Consider the following 26,597-nt stretch of genomic DNA (forward strand, 5'->3'; position numbering starts at 1 on the left):
TGGGGACAAGAAATCCTGTTTATTTTCACATTTTTGCAAAATCTTAAAAATAGAAGTACCCATTTGTTTTTCCTCTAGTCCTGTCGGAGTTAAAGACTTGGGTGTGTATTTGTACAAGATATAAGTGTACATCTATAAAAATCTTCACCTCCTCTTCTTCTCCCCCACACATACGGACTCACTGCAGCACTTGAAATTCTTCAGTTGCTTGCTAGAAAAATGCTCTGAAGAGTGATCAAAGGTTAATGAAAAGTTCAGCCAAGGAGCAGACCCCAGCAGAGACAGCAGTTCTTTAAAGCTTTCAAACAGCTGACAAGAAACCATCAATAAGTATTTGTGGTCAGGGATAAAGAGAACCATCTTTTTGAACATATCCAAGCATGAAGACTCCATGGTAGTTACCTTATAATATTATCCCTGCATGTCAACCATGTCATTTCTAGGAAGAAGACTGATTTATACATGACAGCAGCAACTTTTTACAGCCCTCAGGGGCTGTGACTTCAATAGCTAAGATCCAAGTAGTAGTAGAACTGTAGTCTACTACTCCCATACCAAATGGCAGTGGGAGGAAGATGATTGTTGCGTGTTCAATCCTGTTACCAGACTTTAAAAAATATTGCCTGCAAGTGCAGTCAGTTTGCTTTCAGGGCTCAATGAAAATGGACTTTGTGTAGCAATGGTTTTTTTATTATTATTATTTTTACTTTTTTTTTTCTGTGTTTCTCATGTTTTAAAATAGAACTGTCTTGAAAGTAAGTTTTTGCTTAGATGCCTGGGAAATTTTTAAGGACATTTATTTATGTTTTGTCACTGTTCATGTTATAGGTGAGTGTACTTGTGTTGTTTGTGTTCCTTGAGCACTGGGAGCTCCACTCACATGCACTGGGGTGCACTGGGGTGCACCTCAGTGTTCCCAACAGCCAGGCACAAGAAAGAATCACCACCTCATGGTTTTGTTGGAACACCATGCTCAGAGGGTGGGGGCTCAGGATGGGGGGAAGATCTTGGAGAACATGTTCTGGAGGAAGAGATTGATTCACATTCTCTGGGTTAATTACATGCTGGATGCTGATGGACTGGATAGAGACCTTAATATCTGTAAGGTAGTTGTAATGGGAGTTTATCATTATCCTATCCTGTTATTGATTGAAATGGTAGTGACAAGACATCTGAATCCTACTGATTAATTTAGATATGTTAATTGAGTGTGTGTTCTAAACAGGGTTTGATGCACTAGTGCACTTTTTCCTTGAGTTTATTCTCCTGTCACCATGGTGCTGTAGATGTAAACACTCCTTCTTTAAAAATATCAAGTATGAAAGTATGAAAATTCAAAGCATTTAAGAACGTAAGTGCTGGGATCAGAAAAACATGCGTGGTGTTTTGACATGAGCTGAAAATATATCCAAAGGTTCCTTTCCAGTGTGCTGCCAAAAGATCTAAATTAGCCTGGCAAAGGTCTGGCTCCCACCAGAGCTCCCAGCTCTATGCAGAGCCCTGCTCCAGCAGAGCAGCCAAAGCCACTGGTACGTGGTGAAAAATCATTTTTCTAGCAAAGATTGTACCTGTGCTTGTCACAATAAGGAGCACAGGAAAGGCAGCAGCTCACTGCCCCTAAGTTCAGTGATAAATTTGGATTGCTCTGTGCCTGGCTGCTACAGGGGGGGCTGAGAAACCCCCACAGTGGCCTTGGCTGTTCCAGCGGTGGGAAGAGAGGGAGCAGAGTCACCCCTCAGAGAGGAGCAGGGAAAGACAGCACGTCCTGAGGAGGAGCCCTGAGCATCACATCACATCTCATCTCATCTCACCAGCACTTCCCTCTTAAGGAGTCATTCAGTGTTTCTAATTTTAGGCTGAGCTTTACCAGCACTGAGAACCCTGGCCCTGATCACACCAAAGTCTCACAAGCACCACAAGAAGGAAGTTAACATTAGGAGTGTAATTCCTTTTAGAGCATTGCAGTTTCTGTAATTTACACTACTAATTCCTGCAGATACTCTGGAAAAGGACACTTCAGAGTGTTTCTCAAGCATGCTTGGACTGCTGGTGGTAAGTTGAAAGTCAAAACATTAATATTACTGCTTAGCTATTGTACCTGAAGTACAAAGGGGTCATGTGGTCTTTAAAAGTAATTTGAAAAAAGAAATCTTAGAGAGATCCCTAGAGAGATCAGCTTGTTTCTCCCAGGAATTCTCTGCTCCCAGGCAAATCTGTGGTGATGATGGGACACTCAGTCACGTTCACATCTTGTCTGTTCTGATAGAGGCTGAAGGAAGATCTCCCAAGGGAATGTGTGTGGCTGCTCTAGCTCTCCTGTTTCATCACTGCACCTCGTCTGTGCTGTCCTGCAGCCCAGGCTGGTGCTCTGCTGGCAATAAAATACCAAAGATCAACCTGGAAATCAGGTCAGCCACCGTGTCTCAGTTTCAGCTGCTCTAATTGCTGCATAGGACAGCCAGGCAGAGAGACCCCTGAAGGTTCACCTTGGCAGTGAGCCCCCCTCTCCGCTCAGCTGGATCTAAAGAGGGGTTACATTTTGCTATTCATTGGGTAAATTATTCCAGGTGTGAACAACCCCTCACCTGGGTCACTCCATCTCCCTCCCAACAGCTGGGGATGGAGGGGGAACATCTTTTAGCTGAGGAGGAGCCCTGAATCACTGCCAGCTGTGCACTGTCCCCACCCTGCCACACACCTGTCTCAGATGCTCTATAGCTTCAGTGGCCTTGCAGTTAAGGGGCTGTAGCTGCTCCAGTCTGTGTCTGAGGGGGATTTCTCCCCTGATTGCTGTCTGTACTTTCTGAAGCTCTTACAGCACGTGTGGCTCTTCGGTCACAGGTAAGCAGCAGTCCTTGGGTTAATTTGGTGCTGAGAGCTTTCACTGAGTGTTTCACTTCTGTGAGTTTTGAGGTGGGTGAGATCAAGTGGGTTGTTTTCCCACAGTTTGCTCCTAAGCTCATGTGAGGTCTCTGTGACCACCTGCCAGGGAAGCATGTCTGTGTCCCAGGAAAGGTAAAAGTGGATTAAGTTCTTCATGGACAGCTAAAAACCATGGGACTTGTCTTTACATTTTTTACGGTTGCATATCATCTTCTGTAAAGCTAAAAGCAGTTACTGTTTGTGGGTTACTCGGGCATGCAATAAAGCTTAGTGACATATGGTCAAATTAATTCATGTATTATTGGAATTTTCTTTGTCATGCTTCTACTGGCTTCTTGCCCACAATCATTATATTTGAACTTTGATACAGTGCCTATAAAATAACGATCACTTGGGAAGTGGGTGAAGTTATGAAAGTTCTTAGGAGCTCTTGGGGGGCAGGTACCTAGTGATTTTCCAGAAGTGCTCAACATCTACTGTACTGACAGCTCTGAAAATACAAAAAAAGTTGAGCAGATGAAGAGAGGTGTTTGATCCTGAGGTAGGGAAGTACTTGACCTTTTGTGTCTGTTGTCCCCTCCCATCACTCTGGGCTGTCTCTTGCTGCTGTAGGATACATGACACATTTATGAAGGACCTGTGCTACACCTGAAATAAGAAATGAGTTTTTTGTGGCCTTTTTCCTAATATTCTGAACTTTTTCAGGATATTCAGGTCTTCCTTTTATTTGTACCAGTTTTCTCTTGGTGGAGTTCATAGCAGTTTGTGGTGGTTTGTCCTGGTATAGGAACAGACAACTTATATAGGACCAGGACTTTGGGGAAAAAATATTTGGAGAAGAAGCAAATCTTCATGTGGTTTGTTGTGACTCTGAGTTTCTTGAGGGTGGGGTGTGTGGAATTAGCAGTGAAGTGTTTCTTGGTTTATAACTAGTGACTAAGGGGTGACCTGAATATTTGCTGTGACTCTCCTTCCCTGGTTGAGGACCTCTGGCTCACAGCAGAGCTCCCCCAAGCCCCAGAACAAAGAACTCAGTGTCTCACTGCACAGAAATTACTTTATTCCCAGTCTCACCTGCATGTTTCAGGCATGTGGCAGCCAGGCAGGGACTGCCTGGGCTCTGTGCCCTGGAACCCTGGGGTTCTTACAAAGGTGGGGACTGTCACTTCACTAACTTAAATGAAATTACATCCGAAATTAAAAATTGAGGTCTTTGCTTAGAACCTCAGAGTTCCTTGTTTTGATGCTAGGAACGAATCTCACATGAGATGTTCAGGAATTCCCCTACTTAGGACAGCAGAAATCTCTATTTGAACAACAAAGCAATATGTGATAAGCGCTGAAATTGTTGGCTGGAAAAACACAAGTAATCCATCAGAATCAGGAACTTTGTGAGAATTCTGGACCTCAGTTAGACATGTGCATATCAAAATTCCAGCTGGCTGGCAAGGACTGTGGGAGCATCCAAAAATTTACCTCCTGAAACACTTGCTTTATATCAGCCTAATCTCTCTGGACAGTAAATATCTGGTATATTCTCTTCTCTCATAATCAAATTGCTTTACCTTGGTGAAACTGAGAAGACAATCCAACCTTTGTTTCTGATGGTTACTTTTCATAAAAGATCATCTATCTCCAGCAAAACCAATTCTATTCTTCCATATTACATTTCCAGTCATTTCACAGTTGTCTTTTGTACCATGTAAATGGAGCAGAAAGCCTGTAGTGAGTGCCAATCCTGGTAAAGTGAGTCTTGTTTCAGTATATTATGGTTGATTTGCAGTGTTTCTTGCTGTTACTATACATTTCTGTCAAGGAGGAGGGGGTGGATGCTGTATTGCCAACTACTGAGCTATTTCACAGGTTTAGCATTGTAGTTTCCACTGATAGCAAATGCTGTAGTTAGGGATGCAAAATGGCTTCCATCATAAAATTCTGACTCAGTGTTCTCATCTTTAGCCTTGGGGTGAAAGTTGCTTCCAAACAGAATGAAAGCAATGAGAAAATACATTATTTTCCCTACCACAGTCCTTCTATTGTGAAATTTGCTTCCTCTGCCCAGTTATTGAGACCTTAACTTTTCATAAACATGGGGAACTGCAGCAAGTACTCTGCAAGCAGCAGAGCTCATGCAGAAAGCTCTCAGCAGTGAGCAGGAGTCACTGAGCTCCTCTGGGCCAGGATGGTCCTGTGAAGCCACCAGTATTGTCATATTCCAGATATGTTGTTCCTCTGTTAATGAGCCCCAGCAGAGTCAGGCTGGCTCCACATCTGGGCTGTGGTTGTCCTGGGGGTCCCTAAGGCACCCAGGACACAGTGTTGGAGCACTGTATGGCAGCCACAGCAGCACACACAGCGTTAGGAACATGCAAGAGGTGTGACTCAGAAGGCTGTACATGAAAAACAGATCTCTGGCACAGCTGAACTTCTTTCCTGGGCTTCTTGATAAGATCAGGGTTTGCTAGGAATGGAACATTCCCATTCACTGTTCCCTTCATAAAGAAAAGAGGGACTAATTTTGTTGCCCAGGGCTGCTCAGTCCCACTGAAATGGTTGCCCTGCTGAGCTGCTTGTGGGTAGTGAAGAAGTGGTTGGATGCCTCCACACTGCTTGGTTGATGTGCCAGCTTCCTCACCATCAGGATCTTGCTTTCACTACAGCAATCCAGAGATCAATGTTGTCTTCCCAAAGTCAGGGGCAGGCCAAAGGTAACTGGAGCAAGAAGGAGATAATTCTTAAGCAGGGGTTTGAGGGCAGTGAGGGGATGAGAGTGTGGTCTGCTGCAATAGCAGGGATCAGGGCCTGGGTCTGTTCCTATTCTCACTGACTTGCTCTGACTCTGGAAATCTCAAACTGACTGCTTGAGTCCCCATTTGCAGGGAAAGGGAAACACTCCCTCAGCTTCACCAGTGTAGCAAATATAATAGCCCTCATCTAAGGGATTTTCCTCAATACCATGATGCTTCTTATCCTCTTTTCTCTCAGCTCTGGCTGCACAGGCAGGATTATAGGAGGAAGAGGATCATCCTTTCTCCCCTCTTCCCTCTTAGTGCCCTTTCCAAAGAGAGGAAGCACTTTCATGAGGGCAAGGAACTGCTGTACTGCTCTGAACGTGCCTGATCCAGAAGAGGCTTTGTTAGCTGACTCAGCTCAGCAGCACTGAAATGAAATTAGCAGGTGTTAAGCCTGTTTTGAAATGCTGCATCACTATGACCCAGTCAATAACAGCCTAACTCTTTTAAGCTGCCTTTTTGGCAATTTATGATTAAAACTTTGCCAATACATCATGTTGTTCCCTTGGTTATTCCTATGCCAAAATGAAGTTCACTTTATTGCATTAGCCTTGGTGGCTGGAGGATGCTTGTTATTGCAGTCAGAAATCTCTTGTCCTGGTCGTGCAGAGAGCAGAGTGTGGGCAGTTCCTGGTGGAGCTCCATGGGCACCAGCCAGGGCTGCCTCACACCCAGGGGTGTGCAGAGCTGTGCCTTCCTCATGGCAGGAACAGACCCCTGCTAGAAACTAATTTTCTCTGGATGGTTTTGTTTGAGACGCCAGATTCAAAGCTTGCAGTACTTTCCTGGCCTGTTAAAACTGCTCCTGTTTGGAAATCAGGTGCTTTGCTTGCCTCTCATGCCTTGTGACTGCCTGTGGAGGTACAGAGACCCCCAAGCTGTGCTGATTGCTCTTGTGGCAAGCAGCAAACAACGCTGCATTTTTATTTTGGTTTTAATGCTCAGGGTGACAGCCTCTCATGCATTCCTCACGTAGTCTGTGTGATGCAGACTTCTATCCATTTCTTTGCTGCAGATGCTCCTAGAAAAAGAGCTTCTAAGGAAACTACTGGATGCAGTGAACTGGGACACCTATCTCAGAAAATGAGAATGATGTTGCTCCTCTAGTAACCTTCACCTTCCTGGGCTCCTCTTTTCCTGCCTCAATTTGTTTTTTTAGCCTATATGTTCCCAGGGCAGGGCATGGCTCTTTTCTTCCAAGCTGCATTTGGCAGAGCCCTGATCCTCTGATAATGCAGCAGTAAATCTCCTGGAGAGTTTCCTAACTTGACAATTGTGTGCTGAGTCCCATCTTCAGACATTCAGGAACCCAACAGGCTCAGGTGTCTTGGCTGTAACCAGCAAGACAAGAATGAAAACCAGGTCAGCTTTTTGGGACCTGGTGTTTTGGTACTCTGTCATCCTGCAATTACAGAAAATGAGATAACCAAGTTTTCAAAATCTAATGAACTGATACCTGCTGATAATCTCCCTGCTGCTTCTGATGACCAGGTGAGGGATGACTCTCCTCACATGGTCAAGTTCCTACTTGATCCTTAGCTTGACTCCAGCATCTGATGTCAGCAGAGATGACATTCATTCATCTGCAGAAGGCCTGTATGTCACCAAAACCGAGTTTTAATATGGTGACCGAACTTGATCCTGTTCATTACTGCCATCTAAGCAAGCTCCTTATCCCCACATATGTCTGAAAAATGTTGTGAGTTCCTGGATAGCTGAATTGTCAAAGGGCCATATCCTTTCTCTCTTTCCTAACACAGCTGGTCAGTGCACTGCTCACACCCACAAACATGAGGAAGTCACAGCTCTTAGCTCTGCCATATCCAGTGTGAGGGCATGCTCTGTTGGACTAAAACTGATCTAATCCAATTAAAATCCCCAAGCTGTGCAAGTTCAGACAGCCTAGCTCTTGGTCTGAGTTCCTGAGTACATCTCTGAATGCAGGGAAAAAAAAGGCAGATATTTGTTACTGGATTAAAGCACAGATTATAATGAAGCTAAAATTGCATTGCTGCTAGAAGTGTGGTGTTTTTTTTTTTAGTAAAGAATTTCTTTGGCTTGCTATGATTTCCTTAGTTTGTGCTATTTTCATGCAGATAGAAGAATTTGTTGTATAACCAGTGTTTGCACATGTCCTGTATTTTCATACAAATTGTCTAGCACCAGGGCTATCCTAAATGGTCGTCACAGTAAACAAAGCCCAGTCAGTGTGTGCGGGTGAAAGGAGCAGATTTGCAGTAGAACAGCTGACAGGGGAAGAGACAGTGTGAGACTGCAGCCCTGAATCATGTCACTGACTTGAGGCAATGGAGATCAGCAGGAGACAGGACTGCAGCAGATGGTCTGAGTTTGATTAATCAAATGTCCTGAATTAAAGCCTGATTGTTTTTCTTTAAAAAATGTAGGTTAAAAAATAAAAGCAAGCTGACAGTGTAAATGCAGGCCCTGTCTATCGCTGTGATTAACTTCGAATAACTGAGGGCTGAAGGAATCCTTGTTTTCCTGACAGATCTCAGCACGTGGAACGTCAGAGTGTTTAAAGAGATTTAAAACATTGTGGGGATCAAGCATAGGTACAGCAAATTCTGCATCCTCTGGGAAGGCTGAGTGTGATGGGCTGGGAGCCTGGTGAAGGACAGGCAGGACTGTGCTAAAATTCACAGGCCCCACCAGTCCTGGGAGCTGCTCTGGGCCACAAAACCCTGTTCAGCCCCAGACATTCACACCCTGTGCTTGAATTCAATGCAGTTGAGGGGCTGAGTCATCCAATGTGACTTCCAGAGAAGGAAACCAGATCTCAGTTCTCCATGGCTGAGACTGCATGTTTATTTTTTGCTTCTAAATAATGCACATTTCATTATAATTAATCATCATAACCCAAGAAAGGGGGAGAAATTGCAGAAGTGGTGAAAATCATGTTCAGCTCTGATTTTCTGTCTCTAAAACAGTTAAAGCCACCCAACATTTTAGGAGTGCAGAAATGAATTAGAACTATAGATTGATCATAAGTCCCCTTGGCTCCAAGCCAAGAGTGGAGCTATTAATTTGATGCAAATTAATCTATGCAAATTTGCACACTGATTTAATGAAGAGACAGACATGCAATCATTTCATTACTTCTCAGATTTTCAATTAGATTGAATTCAGTAGCTGGCCACCATCATAGTCGCAGAGTTTTGCTAAAAGGTTATTTGATGAATATTTATGAATTTGTGACTCTGCTACAGCTGGGCTTAATAGCAAGTATCATACTTTCTGAGTGCATGCAAATAATTCTTCAAATATCCTAATGCAGTGATTGATTTACCTTTTTTTTGTCTTGACTGCTCTATCTTTAATCCTGGTTATTACTCTGCTGTTCTGCTTGGAGACAAATGACTTGCTTAGGGGTAAGTGACTGTTTTAAATTATTACAAACACTGTCTTGTTTCATGGCCATTTCAGTGGGAGACGTGGTGTTCTGAACAGCTGGAAACATGACAAATCTCACTCAGAGTGCAAACAGATAAAAATTGAGACAACCCATAATACTGCCCCAGGCAAAAAAGGTGTCACTTCTACAGATGTCTGAGATTAGAGGGATGGATTCCCTTCTCATGGAGTTCCGTAATGATGTTCAGCCTGCAATCACACCTATGGATGTGTTCAGCTGGAAGTCTGAGGCTTCCCCACTCCAGTGAAGCCAGTACCTGCTTAAGCACTGTCCCAGTTTGACCTGGTGCTTCTGAACCTTATCCAGCTTTAGCTGAAATTAAAGGAGCTAGGAAAAAAATTTGTGACTGGGAATAGGAGCAAGTCCAACACGTCCTGTTCCTGCTTTTCATTGTTTCAAGTTCTCATGTAAGGATCCAGATTAAAAACTGGATGCACAATGCACTCATGTACTGCAGGACCATTTCTGAGCCTGTGGGTGTTTGGGGAACAAACCAGGTGAGGAAGCTAAAGCTTTAATGTACGCACACGTTACTCCCTCAGGAATTCAGAAATGTTCTCCTCTGGACTCATTTAGGCCACAGATGATCTCTAGCTTTAAATCTGAAGGTTCAGACACTTTGTTCCTCCAGGCAATTACTTTTATTTTTGATAGACTTTAATTTTTTTTCCTTTCCATCTTTCAACCTGCCTGTTCACAAGGCATTAGCTTGGAGTTGGACCAGATCTCTTCTGGAGACAGCCAGAATCAGCAAAACCTATGCAAAATACTGGCTACCCTGAGGTGGCTTTTACACCCCAAACTATAGACTGAGTGTCAGAAATTTTGAGTAGCAAACAATTCAATTAGTGACAAGTTAAACAGGGACATGAGGAAAAAGTGATCACATCATTATGAGCACTCTGAATCTCTGTTTTTCTATATTTATCCATGTAGGCTCTTATAAAACCTCCAAAACCAGTGTCAGAGCATCTTCCTGTAACCATAGGTGTGCTGTTTGTACGAGGGACTCAGTGTGTCTCTGCATCCCTTCTCAGCTGTGCTATAAATGGGATTTGCTTCAGCTGCTCCTGAAGTCAGCCTGGAGAATACACAGCTGGTAGTTTGGATAGGAGATGGGGAGGTTGTGATGCTCTTTAGGTCCCAAAAACACCAATTCTGATGTCTGAGGTCAGCATCTTCCTGTCTATCACAAACATCAGACTTTGCCTTGGACTTTAGCCCTTTAGTGGTGCAATGCAAGTGAAAGCACAGGTGAATGTGAAAGGAGAATGGCTGTAATTTGTGAGCTTCACAAAATGAGATCATGAACTGCACAAGGCAACATGGAAATAAGCCCTGTATTTTATGCATTCAGAACTGGAAAGAGCTGGCTAGCAAGAGTGAAAACATAGAGGTGCCTTAGTAAACTGTGATGGAGGTGACAGTGGTAACCTCCCAACTAAGCCAGAACTGGTGTCACTTGCACCTTCTGCCAGACTCTGTGGTGTACCAGTTAAACCAGTTCTGTTGCCCATTGGTTGACACCCACATATATTATAATTATTCCCACATAACTACAGCACTGTGTCATTTTACCTGAGCAAGAGTATTCTCTGTGTGAAGAGCCAGAAGAGCAGGATATATCTAAAAAGACAAGAAGTGGTGATAAGGAAGTGTTGACTGAAGGAAGCTGCACCTCCTTTTAGATTTTACTCTCCACTAGAGCCAGGGTGTTAAATTTATTCCTGCTGTAACGTACACCATGTTACATCTTCCCACTGACCTCTATGTGCTACCCAGGCTATGAATTAAATCTCCTTTGTGTTGGAGGTTTTTAGCTGGGAAAAGAGCAGGAGACTTCAGAGGGTTGGGAGGTTACCAGGACAAGGAAGGCATGTTCCCATTCTGCTGAGAGGGAGTCCTGTTCTCTTCCAGAGGCAAGGAGATTGGTCACTATTCACTAATAAGTTCTGAAATAAAGAATATTTATAAATTTTTGCAATCCCTTCACTCAGGAAGGTCAAAAAGGTGCTGCTTTCATTGCAGCCTGTTTCTTGCACTACATAAACACCTGCAGGTTATGTCAGGCAGGACTCAGCTGCTCTGTGAGGAAATGCTGCAGGATTTCAACACAGCCTGGACTCCCTGGGAAGAAAAGCTCATTCAGTGTAGGCTTTGGGAAAGTTTGCAGCAAATGTCAGTGGCAGGGTTTGTCTATCAGTTATGTAAATTGGGGTACATGGAAAGGAGGATTATCAAACTGGTAAAGCAATACTATCACCAGGGTGTGATCTGAGGCTGAACTATGGCAGGGAGGCTGGGCTGAGGCAGGGCTGCAAAATTTGACTCTATTAAGGGGTTTCTGATTTCCACACCACTTTATTTGCATGATGTCTGTGAGTGTCTAATCTTCTCCTGCTTATTTATATTTTCCCCTGTTCTGGAGAATATCCTCCTTGAGCTTTCTCTTTAATGAAACAAAAGAAGGTTTCATCACTAGCCAGAGATGCGACCATACAACTTGGAGAGGTGTTGCTGCTTTTACAGCTCTATTATTTGACAGTGCAAGCTCTCTCATTAACTGGAGAGCTTGTCAAATGCCTCATTGCCCTCCTGAAAATCACCTTCCTTCTGAGCAGTGGTGACAAATGACCATCACAGGGCCCAGGGAGCAAGAGAGAAACTGTAAAACTCAGTAGGAATTAATTTCCTGAAGCAACAGACAGAACCCCACATTGGCACAGTCCCTGGCAGCATTTGTGCCTCCCTGTGGGAGCAGTTGAAGTGTGTCCCCTGTGCTCATCTTGGAGCTGGTTTTCTTGGCTGTTGTGGCTCACTGAAAGGATGTGGCATGGCCATCTTGGCACAGCCAGGTGCCTTTTCCAAACCCTTCCTCCAGGACTAAGCAAACTACAAACACCACAATCCATTTTCCCTTTAAAAAGCAGGGGTAGATGAGAAACAAGACCACTCAGTTAAGGGACAGGGAAAGTTTTGTCCCCAGTCTTGTTCCTGGCCCATGCTGGCGTTTCTGGCATGTCCTTGCCCTTGTCCTTTCCTTGGAAGGGGGCCCAGTATTGGCAGGAGACATCCTGGCAGCTGAGGAGGTTGATGGGAGGGAGGAATGCAGATCTGTGTGTCCTCATGGATGAGGCACCCCTGGATTTACCTGAGGTCACTCCCCTGATGCCATTTGTGGCCAGGCTCATTATTAGCACAGCTGCCTCCAGGAGGAAGGCACTGGTGCACTCCGGTGAGGGAAAACAGAGCTAAGGAACTTGAAAAAGGTGTTTATCCTTCCCAGGGCACAGTGCTGAGGGGCTGGCTCTGGGGGGCTGTCCTGTGGCTGTCCCCTCTGCCTGGGGGCCAGGAGGAGACCCCTCCCCTGTGCCAAGCTCCTGGAGCAGGTTTAGGTGCCTTGTCCTGCCCTTGTCCCCCACTGAGGCTCTGAGCAGGGCAGCAGCTGCTGGAGCAGCTGCAGAGAAGCCCTTCCCATGAGGCAAACATAACAAGGGAAATACCTTGTTTAAACAATAAAAAAGTTGCCATGTTTCCTGTGGTGTGTAGCCCATTGCTGCATGGAGGGGCTTCTACTGCAGGCTCTAATCTTCTGCTGCTCCTGGCACTTGTCTGGATTTTGGGGGTGTTTCTCTCATGCCTTGGCTGCAGGTAACACTGTGCCTGCTTTGTTGTGCTTCACTTGCACCCACATAACCCTCTCCAAACTGCCCCTGAGTAGGGAGATGGCTCAATTTATTGTCTCGTAATATTAGGTCTCTCAGCCATACTGCAAATAAACCTCAGAGAGAAATCAATATATCCCACCCTCAGCACATTGATTTACACCACCTTTCCAATGATGCCTCTTGTAACAAATGCAAAAGGGCTTTTAAAGACTTACCTGAATGCAAATGTCTTCCATGTGCAAAGCACAGCAGTGTGGGGTGGTGAGGAATGTGTGGTCCTGAAACAACTTGCACAGGGTCAGCAGGCTCATGCAGGGCTGGCTCCTGTGCCTGTGAGTGCATGTTGGAGAGCTGCAGCCCACAGTCTGGGAGCAGGCAGTAAAACAGTGGGATGCTGCCTCAGCATGTGGGCTATAATGGAACTAGGATGGTGACAATGCATGATGACAATAAAATAAATATATATATATAAATAAAGGCAGTGACAAGGCTTGAACCTTGAAGCACTTTGTGTCAAGAGAAGAGCTGAACACAAAGAAGCAGCACATGCCATGCTGTGCTTTTCAGCTGCCTGTGTTTTGGTGCTGGGCAGCTGAATGCCTCAAGTTTTCGTGTGTGAGAGCCTCAGTCAGATGGTTACATCGCCAAAATATTGGCCTTTTAGCTAACAGTGAAACTCCCTGTTCTGGGTCAGGCAGGGCAAGGGGGGAGGCTTCAGATGTAGCTGGCATTGATCAGGGGCTGCAGAGCTGGGTCCTGTCAGTATCAGAGCAACGTTCTCCACACTTGCTCATACCCCAAAGCCTTTCAGTGACCTGAAAGCCACCCAGGACTGTGTCTCTGCCTCTCCTTTCAATGTGCTGTGTAGAAATAATTTGTATTGCTGTGTGTTGTGTGCAATCCAGGCATTGCTTAGTCACAGCAAGCCTTTGTGTGGAGCTGCATTTTGGGGAGGTCCAGCAGCATCAGTACCTGGTGTCCCCTTCCATCTGGCAAAGCACCCAGCACATTCACCAGCTGAAGTCACCACTCAGAGGAGTTGTAGGGGCTTCACAAGGTGCTGTTCTGTGCCCTGGCAGAGCAGCATCAGATCCTGTAAGCAGCCAGAGACAAGCACTGGCAGCACAGCCTTGAGAAAATGCAGAGTGCAGCTTTTTGCTAGCTAGAAAAGGACTTGGAGCTCTCTCCTGCTGCTTCGTTCCCGTGTGTGAAGCGAAACGAGGCTTTGTACATAATTTGAAAGCAAAGAGGATTGTGTCAAAGATACCAGAATTAACTATTAATTATTTCTGCAGACTGGAATGACCCATGGGAGTCAGATATTTTAGCCAGCTCCTCTGGGCAGGCAGAAAATACAATGAAGTGGGCATCACCCCCTAAATGGTGCACAGATACACCCCAGCAAAGAAGCTGACAAAAATAAAAAGAAACAAATTCTATTAGATTTGGAGCTGAGCAGCACATGAATTTAAGTAGCTACTTTCAGTTGGCTACTTGGTATATTGAGTACATAATTTTCCTACTCCATTACTCCACTGTAAAACAATCACTAATGAAGATGGAATTAAGAGTTTGAAAAAAATGCTTTCAAATATTTTGCAGTTTGACTCAAAGTGGTTCCTTGTCTGAAAGGGTAGATCTGAGAGTTCACAGAGCTGCAGGTATTGCTGATATGCACTATGTAGTTGCTTTAAAGGTGTCAGCATTTCAGAGCTGTTGGGCTGTACATCTGCATTGCTGCAGCCTATGAGTTCCCATTAGGGCAGTTTCCAGTACTTTCCAAGCTTCATCTCCAGTAAAACTGCAGGTGCTTGAGGAAGAAGGCACAGAGGAGAATAATTTCTTATGTGTTTATACAGTATCTACTACAATAGGACTCCAATCCTAACTGAAGTCTTTGGGTACTGCTGCAGTATAAACAATCTTCCAAATGAGAAAGAAGTCTTCCAAACACTGTTCAAGGGCCCTTCAGGAGCTGTGTAGCATGTCTGAGTCCCACTGTACAAGTTTCCCAGGCCAGGGATTTACTGTTGATAGTTTCGTGGGATGGGTGCTTGGCTCAAAGCAAGAGCTGGGCTTCTGGCAGTGTTGTCTCTTGAAAGACTCAACCAGAGATGCAAAACCTAAACACAAGCCTTGACATCCTTCAGCTCTAAGGCTGCATTGGTTTGTGTGACCTTGGGGTCCTCAGATGTCCTTAGAAATGTGACCTGCTGGGGTCTGAGCATCTCCTTGGGTCCAGCAGGAGCAGAGGGTTAGGCTAGCTCAGGATCTTGTTCACATGCAGACTCACCAATGCATTTTAATGCTCTTGGTTCAATATGTAGAATATTTATTTCTTGAAGGCAAAAAAAATCTGTCTTAGAAGCAGGATTTGTAATAATTCTTTGTAATTTAGATAAAAATGATGCCTTTCACTTGAATGACCCTCTATGCAAAGATTATTTCACTCGCTGAACATCATGATTTCCCATCAATTCACAGAAAAAGCATTGCTCAGTCAAGGCACCTCTGCCTGCATGGCAGAGCAGTGCTGCAGCAGTGGTACTTTTGCCTGGTCAGTGAGCTGTGCTTATGGTGCACATTTGGTGTTCCAGCCACAGTCCCATGTCATACATAAAACAACATGGATTTTCCCAGCAAGGAGCTCTGCTGTACCTCAGATCAGCTTTCAGTCCCAGCAACACCTCAGACTGTGCAGTACCTTAAATAGAATGGTTGTGTGTGCATCAGCCCAGACTGATTGCATTCATATGCTGCCACTGCTCTGGGCATGCACAGGACAAGCTTGGCACCAAAAAATGGAACAAAAAGCCACAGAGTCCAAACACCTCAGCTGTAACTTGGATATTGGGAAATGCACTTCATAGGACAAGGCACGACCTCTGCACTGAGACCCATTTGCATGATTTGTCTCTTCTGTATTCATGAACAGCTCTCTCATTATGGCTATTTCTCACATTTATTTTATTTCTAATTACAGTGATTTATGATTGGGTTTTAATTAACTTCTCTGGATCCTACCTATGTATTTAATTGAGCCTTGCAATCTGGGCTTCACACTGGTGGAAGCTGTACGTGGAAATACCCTTGTAGCCACTCATTTTAAATTAATCTAAGATTAGATTCTGGAATGGAGCAGCTACTGAAGATGATCTCAGCTTTTGTGGCACAGAGGAGGTGAATAACTTGTTCAAGGTCTCTTCTGAGCCCTGGTCTCCCAACACCAGGTTCATGCTCAGTGGTCCTCAGCCTTCCATTCTGTGAGCTGAGTGCCCTGTGCCTGTGGGTACACCCTGCTGTCCTGAAAGACTGGCTTTGTGGATGCTGTCTTTCACCTTCATTGCACTCAGCAGCTCTTGTGAGACCTCAGCTGTGACTTGGAGGGTGCTGGGACCCCACAGCAAGACAGGAGGACAGCAGATTGCTGACAGCATTTTGGTGTGGATTCCCCGAGGGGCTGCCACGTGTTCCAGAGAGAGCCACCCTGCAGGGACACGGGGCCATGAGATAGCTTTAATGTGGCATCAGGCTTTCAGTTTAGTATGACAGTCCCTCAATTTTCTAATAAATTTGGGTCAATGTTGGTCGTTTGTGGGATAATTAAGGTTGATCTGTTCTGCAGGGCAAGCAGGAAGAGAATTCATTACTGCACGAGGAGGTCAAAGAGGGCCAAGGTGGAGAATATCTGTGTTCCAGGCACTGGTGTTTAGTGCTGCATCCTGATTGATCAGTGAACCATGTAAATGCTGAACAGGTCAGGCTCTGCATTTTATAAAGTGTCAGAACTTTTGAGGCTTGCTTTGAAAAGTTCCCTTGCTGTGCTGCATGCTGCAGAGAGAATAGGAAAATGGGATCTTTAACAATCGCTCATTTTTAATTCATGGCAAGTTCTTCTTATGATCTTTACACTGTGCTTGGCCTGCTGAGCATGCTGATTGCCCCTGTAAACAAAATACTCACAACACAAATACAACAACAAACATTCTCCAACCCTTCTCACCTCCCTCCCCCTCGTGCTGGGTGCTGTGCAAAGCAATGGCAGAGCAGTGTGTGTTTCTGATGCAAACAATCAAGCTGCTTTGTAATAATATTTATTAGTTGGTTTTGGGGGCAGGCAGATTCTGGAGCTAAAATCAAAGCCCACTGAGGCCACTGTTTCACACTCCCTTGGGTGTGGACTTCCTTTCCTTGTTTTTTCTAAGCACAGAAGCCTGATCCCAAGCACAGTCTCCATCTTACTTCTACCTGGGCTCCAGGATTCTGGGTGGAATGAATCACCATGATCACCATGCCCTGAACAGAAGAAAACAGGAGCATCTCACAGCAGAGCTGGATCCTTGCATGGCACTTCTGAGCTGGAATTCCAACAGTGGGAGGAGGAGATTTGCTATAAATACAGGGCTTTGTTTGCAGAGCTTTGACTTGCAGGACTGTGCTCAAGTCCTATAGCCTGAGCACTCTGCTAGAACAAATTGCTTTGAGAGATCTCAATGTTTTCCATTTTACTATGATTGGAGGAATGCCAAGTTCTTTTCATTCACTTACAGCAACAAAACTTACCTGACCTCAGGGCATTACACAGTGCAATGAGTTAGAATCATCCAGGAATGAGAACTTCCCATGAAGCAAGCTGCATATTCATTTTTACAAGTGGTGCAGGAACAGAACTCCTACTTGTTTCATTAATCACTTTTGTGACAGGCCCTTCACCACTCCTTCCTATCAATGCTAAAGCTGGGAAACATTGTTTTTCACAATGAGAGAGGCAAGAAGTGGATGCCTAATTATGAATACTATTACAGAGGAGAAGCAAATCACTCAAGGCTGTTTTAAGTATCATGCAATGGAAATCATCACTCAGGCTCAGACAACACGCATCTGTTACTGATATTAGAATTGTTAATGTGAGCATGTCATGGTTTTCCTTTGTGATAAGACTGTGCAAATAAAACAAAAAGAAATAAATTCAGAGGATGCTTGAAATTCTGGTTCCTCCAGGCAGAATTCCTCTGGTGGGCCCTGAGCTGTTCACTGTTTGAAAGAGTAGAGAGGAAGACTTGCACCCCAGTCTGGGACAGGTATGCTGTGAGGGATGGTTTTGTTATGAAGAACAAGGAATTTCTGATCCTGAGAGAGGGCGGTTGAGGCTCTCACAGGAGAAACAGCTTTTACTGCTTTGGGAAGTGAGAGCTGAAGAGAGAATGTGCTTGCTGACTATAAATTCAAGAGGAATAGATAGCAGGAAGGAGAAGAACTCTGTTGTTGGCCCATGTATTTGTCAGTTGGCCCAGTGCTTTCCCATTGTATGAATGGATTATTGAAAGATGTTCCTTCTCCTAGAAGACTCTGGTTTTGCTCTAGTCTTGGACCACAGTAGCTGTGGTACTTCTGTGCTTGGCACTCGAGCAGAACACTTACAGTCAAGTTGAGATAAATTTGGTTTCAATATGAGGAGGATTCCAAATATCAGAGCTGCAGGGATCTGGGAAAGGCTCACAGTATTCAGGCAAAGCACCTGAAATAGCCATAAATTGACTTTTGATTAGTATCTGAAGGATTGGATGACGTGAGAGCATGTGATAGCTGAATTGTGATGGCTCAAAATCCTCTGTAGTCCTGAGGGAATGCAAGCTGAAATAAAAAGACTGTGTAACATCAGTGAAGTGGGGAAAAATCTACATGAGGAACATCAGCAGATTTACTAGCCAGTGGTTTCTATTTAATTATTGATAGTAATCCAAGTACTTCTTACTCTGTCTTGTACTATTTTACAGTGTTTTCTTCTGTGTATTGAATGTCTGATTTACTAAGGAACTATATGCCTTGGAGTTGTGTAAGAACAATGAATGTATTCATCAGCTTTCATACAAAGCAGCTGTAAGATCTCACTGAGGAGGGCTTCTGCAGAGTTAAGCTGGGGGATGAAGGGAAATGTAATAGAATTATACATAAGATTGGCACATCCATCTAATGTGCTGCATGGGCTGTGTCATAAGGTTGGTTGTTTTGTTCTCCCTCTGTGCTTAGAACTTACAAAAGCATTTCAGAAATTCAGCATCAATATCTGGGGTAAGACTTTAGCTCCCACTCAAGCCCTGTGCATAGGAGCCAGGGTCTCTAATGGGGGGCTGTGCTCAGCACTTTCTCCTTGACTCTGGCATGGGGAAATGCTGCTCATCACACTCAGCCCAGAGGAATGGGGCACAGATCAGTGCCCTGCCCTTCCAGGTTCCCAGTGCCTGCAGTGAGGAGGCTGGCTACAGGACAAAGGGAGTGCAGTGTTTGGAATTCTGTAGCAATTTCTTCAATACAGCTGGTGTGGGATGGCACAGACCGGGGCAACTTTGCATGAAAAAAATTTACCTGAGTGAATTGTCAAACTTTTGTCCAGGATAAACAACCAGGGAACGTCAGATTGTTTCTGTCGGCTAACCTCTGCCAGTGGACTAACTGAAAGTACCAGAAAAAGCTCTCATCCTTCCTCTGCACTGCATTTTATCCTTGCTTTGTATTGGTAAGATGGAGATTTCCTCATCTGGAGCCTTGATGGTTCATTGTGCAACCTCCTTTCTTGCACCGAAAGGAGGTTGCACTGAGGTGGGGGTTGGTCTCTTCTCTATGTAACAAGTGATAGGACAAGAGCAAACAGCTTCAAGTTGTGCCAGAGGAGGTTTAGATTGAATTATAAGAAAAATTTCTTGTCTGAAAGTATGGTCAGGCATTGGAACAGGATGTCCAGGGAAGTGGTGGAATCCACGTCTCTGTAAGTGTTCCAGAAAAGTGCAGATGTAGAGACATGGCTTAGTGGTGTCCTTGGCAGTTAATGGATGGACTCAGTGATCTTCGAGGTCTTTTCCAACCTTAATGATTCTATGATATTGTAAAACTGCCTCTATGGATTGTTCTTTGATATTCCACTGGAAAGGGTAGCCCATGGTGAAGGGCTGATAAAATAGGATGGAAGACCTCACTGGGCCTCCCTGGAGGAATTTGTGGACTCCAAAGAACAAGTAAAAAAACTTCCCATGTCCTGTCTGAGCCTGTACTCTGAACTTGGGCTGCTCTTCTTGACAGCTTGAGCAGGTTTGGATCAGCCCTTGCAAATGGGAATGTGTTCCCAGGAATGACACAGCAACACTCACCAGATGCTGCTCACCAGGACGAGTCAGGAGCCATTGCAAACAACTGGATGTACACAGGATGAGGTTTTACACTGTCCTCAGCTATCATCCCTCTCCTGCTGTAAATGCATCTGAAGGGTGTGATTCCCATTTAGAGTACATTATAGAACCAGGTCAAACATGAGGAATTTGGGTTTTTACCTGCCTGCTAACCTGACAGACCACGTAGTTTGATCTTTGGGAAATTATCTGACTAGACATGGCACTCTTCAAAAGTAGAGGATTAGGAACTATTTAGACAAAGTAGAAGACAGGCGTTTTAAAACCGTCATGAAAGTTGCTTACCCTAGATTTACAGGGAAAATTAAATTAAAGAGAAAACTGTTACTTATTTGACACTGAATGTGGGAATTATTGGGGAAAGTGTTACTTATTTGACTGTGAATGTGGGAATTATTACTAATTGCAAGAGTAATTTCTTGAAAATGATGCTGTAATGATTCTTTCTATTACAAGTGGTAATGCTGTCATTACTACATTGCTCAAACTCAAATCCATGGGGGGAGCTCTGTCGGGTGAGCAGAGATTGAACATTCAACATTAACATAACTACACTCAGTCTTAAATTTAGAGTATGTGATCTCTGTCTAATGTTCTTTAGATTTCTTAAGGTTTCTCTTCCACAAAGATGCTTCTCTTGTCTGCACTGTGGACTGGCTAATTTGCTCTTTTTATACTAATGAGTTGTTCAGGACATGTTTAATGATAATTTTCAGAAATTAAAGAGTTTTAGCATTCATACAGTGGTGAAAATCAAGAAATGAACAGCTCATTTCTTACCTATAATGCTGTGTGGAGAAAAATTTGTTAGTCCTATCCAGAGCTTTCCTGTTTTTGCTGCCTCTTTGAGACAGGATTTAAGCATCTCAATGGAAACATCCTGTGGCAGTATGAGAAATATGACAGAGGCAGGTGCAACAAATGCTACTCCAGGTCTCATTTTCCTTCTGTAAGCCCTGGTGAAGCGGGCAGGGTGTGTGAAGGATCAAGAGGGGCCCTTCTGATTAGAGTTAATGAGAGTTATGAAGTTGGGCTTCCACACAGCCTCTTTCTACTAAGTATCTGTCTCACTGACCCAAGGGCATCCCCAGAATTTCCTAAGGAAGGCAGGGCAAGCCCTTCCCCTGAGAACTGCTGTTAATTCTGTTCTCCCAGAGGTGAGAGCCTGCTTGATCTGGAATTTTAACCAGTACCCTCTGTACTACTTGAGAGTCAATTCTTTGCCAGCCAGATGGAGGCATGTGGCAGCTGTGTACAGATATTCCTTGGCATAGCAGAGACCTGGGAACACCTCTGAAACGCAGGAGAAATTAGGTGCTTTCCTCTCCTTGCTTTGTTCCTGAGCTGTTCTTGGCTGCAGCTGGGAGCTGAGCCACTGCTGTGCCCTGCCCTTGCCTTGCCTTGCAGTGCAGGGTTGTGCTGACCTAAGTGCTAAATGCCATTACAGGATCAGCTCTGAAGGGGAGTTTTACTCTGGCTTCTCTGCACTGAATGAAGGGGAAGGAAGCCCTCAGAACAATTTTTGGGTATGTTAGCTGGATGGAAATTAGGTAGTAATAGGAAAAACACAACCCACTTCCACTAGAAGGTGAAGGAGCTGTGGGAGATGGGCTCTCCTGCTTTGGAAGCGCTTGCAGAGCTGCTGCTCTCTGTTTCCCCCAAGGTCCTGAGCAGCCTGGGGCTGCTGAGGGGACTTGGCTACAACACCAGGGAGGTGCCTGGCCCAGTGCGGGCATTGGGCGCTTTCCCTGCTCTCACTGCTCTTTACTTCAGTGATGATCTTGCTTCCTTACTGAGCTTGTCCCAGTTAACTATAGCTGGGGACTTGTCAGGATCCTCCTCTGACAGAGACATTTTAGTCTTTGCTCTTCAAACATATTCTCCTTTGTGAGAGCGTTCAGATTGTGTTTTCTTTTTAAGTGTAATTTTGAACACATTAATGATATTGGCAATTACTCAAAGGAAAACATGTAATCAATGAGTGCTTGCTCATCTGTGTGGTGATAAATTTTAGGAATACAGTCTGTGCTTGCCTGGAATTTATTGCTTCAGGCAAGGTGATGGCTGCAGCAGTGCCATTTCCAAAGACTGTGCTGTGCATTTATTTTCTCATTAGCATCTAGTTTCTATTGTCTATTTTGAACAAAGGTAACCTTGGAGTAGGAACACATTCCTTTCTGTCAGGAAGAACTTGTGATGCTGTTTCAAAGGTGTGTGCATGATTGAGCAGCAATACATCACAAGAAGCTCTGCAAAGAAGATAATTCTCCATGGGCTGTAGTTGAAGAAAAGAAAAGAAAAATCCATTTTTTGAGATTACCATACTTTGTTGTGGGGGAGAGTTAATTTATGTGTGTTGTGACAAGCTCTCTCAGATGATGAGTAGACTGTTTGTCAACTCATAACTATCATTCTCCAAAATAGCTAAGATTCATTGATTTGCATTTTAGTAGGTTTTGATAAAAATCTATATTCCTTTTTGAAGGAAGGAATGAAGCTGTTGTCAGTGAAAATTCTTTAAAAAGCAGAAATTCAGAAGGATTTTTTTTTAGTTCAGGAGAGGAATTTGAAACAGTGACTCTAAACTTTACCTGCAGCATCCACTGTATAAAGCCCTTGGTTTACTGCTGTAACTTAATGCCCATGATGCAGACTGAGCTGGAAGCTCACAGGAGCTGCATGTCTGAGGATGGAGAAGAAGATGAGCTGGAGAATTGAGGAGGGGTAGTCCTGTGGCACTGAGCTGTGCCGTGGAGGAAGAGGAGGCCCATGGTGCATGGAGAAGTGTTTGTGACCAAGAACATCAGATGTCAGTGGGAGCCCTGGAAATGAAGCTCAGGTGCTCCTGTTTTGGGAGCACCTGCGTGCCAGCAACATCTCAGAAACATCAGACCCAGCCCAAGAATGTAACTAGGAGTGGTCCTTTCTGTAGCTTGGCCCAGAGCTGGGATAATAATCACTGCCCAGCACAGGAAAGACCCATTCACATCCCCCAGACACCACAGGGCATAGTTGGAGCAGGAAGAACACTGGCAGCAGAGCCAGGTATCCACCAGGATGCTAATCCCAGTGCTCTCATTTCACAAACACAAGCTGAGACCTTTTACAGCTCTGTTTAACCTCAGTCTGGTCTGCTCCAGCAGAAATGTGCCCCCACATCTGAGGTGAGCACTGGTGCAGGGGAGTGGCTTCTGCTAAAATCCCACCATGGGACTTTAAAAACCTCTTTTGAAACCTCTGGTGTCTGCAAAGTCCATCAGTGCAGGGGCAGCTGCCCTGAATGCTGCCAGCAATTTCACTTAATGTGCCCCTGGAGCAGCTCCCAGTGCTACCAGCACTCAGGGATGAGCTGAGCTGTCCCAGGAAAACAGAAGAACAGATAATGAGCTGTGCAAGGAAAGTGGTGTTAGAGCCCAAGGAGTGTTCCCTGCTCTTGTGGGTGGGTTTTACCCCAGCTGAACTGGTTCTATGCTGGGGACACTGTGTGCTGAGTGTGGGGCTGAGCACAAATAAGGCTCATCCCACTCCGAAGAGAGAGCAGTGCCTGGGGAATTCCAGAGATCCTCAAGGGCTGCACCAGCCAGAGCAGCTGGATTGTGGCTTTCATCTTTCAGTTCCAGTGGGCTGTGGTGCTGGCCCTTGCTCCTGTGTGTTTATGATGATGGGAATAGAATTGACACCCAGTTTATTATTTTCAGGATTTTTCTGTGATTCAAACTTCTGGCAAGTTTGAATCCTCAGCCTTCCTAGGACACCAGGGTCCCAGGAACTTGCTTGAGGGGAACATGGGGCTGGTCAATTCTGTGCCAGATTGCTCCTAAAGGTGAAACCTCCATCAGAGGAGTGAGGGGTTTAAGGATAAACTCCTGGAGAGAGGCACTGTGTGATCACAACGTGGGAAGATGGCTCTTGGCTTGACAGGCTTTAGCTCTGCAGTCAGCTACAGCTGTGCTGGCTCAAAGGCTCACATTAAATCTGTGCCTGCTCCTATTCATGAAACTTGATGGGTTTTGGACATAACAAACTTTAATGTGTTTGAAAGTGCCTAAGTTGTTAATGATGATGAAACACAGAGAACCATCCAAATTTTTTCTGTTTACTTCTATAGTATAAACAGCTTTATTCAGTAGTTACTACATGGGGTATTCAAGATTTTTAACTGACAACAGAAATCCACATATGGCTCAGAAAAGTGTTGGCATCCTCTTGTGTGAAGTTTGTTAAAACTGTATGATAGACATCTTGTTATTTAAAGAATCCTTTTCCTTTCAAACAAATGTATTCTGTGGTTTTAAAACTGTGTTTTAAAAGCTAATTGGACAAGGCCAAGGTTATAATTAGATTTATGCTCATGCAGAGTAGTCTCCTAGGACTATTTTGTAGCTCCATGTCTGAAACTGAAGTTTGTCAGGGTGTCAAAATTTATTTTAAAAAGTTGTCATCTGCTGTAAATGACAGTTGCAGTTGTACCAGGAATTTTTCAGTATCAAAGGCAGAGATGGTCTCAGATGGGGGGGAGCTAGCTGCCATTATTTACCATCTACCATGTCAAGCTGGTTTCCTCCCTTCTCTCCTGGAGCTGATGCTGATGGCCAGAACTGTCCTGCTGGTGATTTCTGTGGGATGAAGAAGGTTAAACCAGCATTAGGTCACTCACTGAAGGCTGATTCAGAGCTGTTAACAGGTGCATTCAGTAATCATATTCTTTCTCCCAAATCAATCACATCTTTAAGAGGAGCAGAAAATAATTTATTTAGGAAGAATCTTCACAAGCAACCTAAATTTTATTTAGTTTTTTTTAAAATTGGATTTAAATTCTCTCTTTCTCTTACACAGAAAAGTGTGTCTTTGTTTGCATCATTTCATGGCTGAGAGGGGTCTGGGCTCTCTCAGAAAAGCACAGAAGTTTCATTCAGCCTACCCTGAGCTGGTAACTCTTTCCCACCCATACTAAAACTTTGTCAGCTCTGCCCTTGTTCTTTTATCTGCTGCTGTCACACATCAGAGAGACCTGCTGGGTCCTGGCTGAGCACAAGGAGTGCTCCAGGTCCTGGCTGTGCACAAGGAGTGCTCCAGGTCCTGGCTGTGCACAAGGAGTGCTCCAGGTCCTGGCTGTGCACAAGGAGTGCTCCAGGTCCTGGCTGTGCACAAGGAGTGCTCCATGTCCTGGCTGAGCACAAGGGCTGCTCCAGGTCCTGGCTGTGCACAAGGAGTGCTCCAGGTCCTGGCTGAGCACAAGGAGTGCTCCATGTCCTGGCTGAGCACAAGGGCTGCTCCAGGTCCTGGCTGTGCACAGGGCTGCTCCAGTGGGTTCTCTGTGGAGCAGTCCTGCCCTCAGCCTCATGTGGCCCTGCTGTGCTGTGTGTATGGGCACCTGGGGGAGGGGATCAGCTTACTTGGGCTTTGCCTCCTCTCCCTCCTGATTGCTGCAGGAAGCAGCAGCTTTTACAGAGGAAATGAGAGGCTGCTGCCAGCAAGTTCCTCCTGATTCCATGGTGCAAATCCTTCATCTTGAAGCTGTTCCTCATTTAGGAATGACACACTGTCATTTAGCACAGGGAGGTATCAGCAAAAGGCAGGTGTCCCTGTGCTGACAGCTGCACATTTGGGTAGTCAGAGCTCATCTCTGTCCTGAAGAACTTGCAGCTTGAGCTTGTGCACAGGACTCACAGGGAACTTCTTGGATGGGGAATTTTCCAGTTGTCAGACCTAAGTGGTTTTGTGGAAATGTCCTGACTTCCTAGGCCTCTGACAGAGCACATCCATGCCTGAATGGCCACTGTTTCCTGCTTTCCTAGAAGCCCCAGCCCTTCCAAAATCCCACACAAATGGAATAAATAATACAGGCTTTCAGTTTCATTTAAAGGCTGGAGGTCTTGGACAAAAATGATCCTGGGAATTTGTGTTGTTGTTTTTTGCTTTGTTTGTTGAAGTCTTGTTTTCTGGTGAGCTCTATTTATCACCTAATAGAAAAGGTGGAGGAAATGTGCCCTTGAGAACAAACCCATTAAATGACTTCGCCAGGGTCTCACATGTACTCCAGAAGCAGAATTGAACTTACAGCTCCTGAGAATTAGCAGGGCCTTAACTGCAGAATGATCTCAGTCTTGTTCTGTGGACATAATGTCAGCTATATGCTGGCTGACTTGAACCTCTAAAAATAAAAGCAAAGCTCTAGCTCAAAAATGAAACAAAATGCTGTAATCCCTTCAGTACTAGAGAATTATTAATATTAACCATTTGGAGAGAAATGTTGCTGTTGTGGAGGGATAGCCTTTTTAAAAAGTGTTTTCAAAGGACAAATGTTTATATCCAATAAGCAGACTGCAGGGAATCATCTCTGAGGAAGCTGCTTTGAGTCTTTACCCATAATTTTCTAATTAATTTCATCTTAAGTGCAGTTAAAATGTAAGAGTTTGACTAGGGACTGGATTGAAAATAATAATTTTTCTTCTTCCTGTTTTCTCTCTAGGCACTTGTTAAGAAATGTTTGAATGTAGTGAAGTGTTAAGAGACTGAGAGCTTGTTAAAATAGCAGAGGGGCAGCTGTTGGAGGGGAGGCAAAGAAGAAAGTAAGGAATGCATCTGAAGAATCTTTCTTTCCAAGGAAGATTAAAAGCACTTCAATTTGAGGAAA

The sequence above is a fragment of the Haemorhous mexicanus genome, chromosome 15 (assembly GCF_027477595.1).
Source record: "Haemorhous mexicanus isolate bHaeMex1 chromosome 15, bHaeMex1.pri, whole genome shotgun sequence".
In the NCBI taxonomy this organism is placed as follows: domain Eukaryota; kingdom Metazoa; phylum Chordata; class Aves; order Passeriformes; family Fringillidae; genus Haemorhous; species Haemorhous mexicanus.